General features: G+C 38.5%; 1 protein-coding gene and 1 long non-coding RNA gene across 49 annotated transcripts in view; one reads left to right on the forward strand and one right to left on the reverse strand.

Annotated features, from left to right (window-relative positions):
* The window catches only part of LOC126398131 (plasminogen-like), a 192,159-nt gene that overhangs the window by 162,975 nt on the left and 27,730 nt on the right, over nucleotides 1-1,454 (forward strand). The gene's annotated exons all lie outside the window — the stretch shown is intronic.
* The window catches only part of LOC126398499 (uncharacterized), a 49,134-nt gene that overhangs the window by 46,733 nt on the left and 947 nt on the right, over nucleotides 1-1,454 (reverse strand). The window lies entirely within an intron of this gene.

The raw sequence follows: 1,454 nt of genomic DNA on the forward strand, positions 1-1,454 counted from the left end.
GGAGCTTGACCATTTAGAGCTTTATAAGTTAACAGTAGGATTTTCAATTCAATTCTGGATTTTACAGGGAGCCAGTGCAGAGAAGCTAAAACAGGAGAAATATGATCTCGTTTCTTAGTTCCTGTTAGTACACGTGCTGCTGCATTCTGAATTAGCTGGAGAGTTTTTAAAGACTTATTAGAGCTACCTGATAATAGATGCTGCGTCTTTAAGATAGATAGATAGATAGATAGATAGATAGATAGATAAGATAGATAGATAGATAGATAGATAGATAGATAGATAGATAGATAGATAGATAGATAGATAAAGATGCTCTTGGCTCTTCGGCTTACATGCATCCAAGTCCGACGCGCTCCAGCGCTGTCAAATGTTTTAAAGTGACCATGAAATCCAAAACACTTCTCTCCTCTGGTTCAAGACGTTTATTTCCAAAAAACTTAGGGGTTTCTTACCGCATCATGGAGTGACAGACAAATCATATTGGTTCATTTCTTTCTTTTCCATCCATTCAAACAAAACAAAAAACACTTAGCAGCGGTCTAAAACTGTATGGCTGCGTGCCTGAAACCGAGAGCTCCCCCGGCCCCAATAGCCAACACTAATATATCCCAGGTGCTGCAGTCACCTGTCTATAAAGAGGAGGCGGAGGTGAGAAATGGCATCAATTATGCATAGCAGCGAATAATCAAAATTAGCAACAATTCACAATTTCATAATTGTTATCAATTCAACTCATAATTCAAACCAGAATATTTCATGTTCATATCTCATAACCAATCAGACAAATAATAATAATAATAATAGCAAACTAGAAAAAATAAAATATTCCTCAAAACATAAATCAAGCATTTGGCTCCAACAGATAGATAGATAGATAGATAGATAGATAGATAGATAGATAGATAGATAGATAGATAGATAGATAGCCTTTATTGTCCCATGGGGAAATTTGTTTTCACAAACTGTCACAACATTTGGGTACACAAAACACCACCAACAAACACCATGCACAAACACCACCAAACATTGAACAACATATCAATACACACACAATGCACAAACACCACCAGACATTGAACAACCAATACATAGGCTATATCACACTCAGGAGGGCTGGGTCCACATGAGGTTATTGGGAACTGCCTGGAAAAAACTGTGTGCTACTCTTGTGCCTTTTTTTTGTGCCAGCTTTCAAGACCGCGGTGGCAGGTTGTGTCTGAGGTTGCTAAGCAACCCTAACAAGCATGGTACAGCCTATTTACCTGAAACCCTGAGTGTAAAGCTCATTTTCTTCCCGGCGCTGTTTATAGGTCTGTAGACCTATCGTCTGTGGAACAGATGTAAAGCTGTGGGTAGCCCTACACTAACATGATCAACTTTTCCATATTTATCACAGACTGATATTTACAGAAGAAGGGAAAGATATCTGTCGGCTGTGATTGGTTTGTAAC

This window comes from Epinephelus moara, chromosome 2 (assembly GCF_006386435.1).
Source record: "Epinephelus moara isolate mb chromosome 2, YSFRI_EMoa_1.0, whole genome shotgun sequence".
Lineage (NCBI taxonomy): Eukaryota > Metazoa > Chordata > Actinopteri > Perciformes > Serranidae > Epinephelus > Epinephelus moara.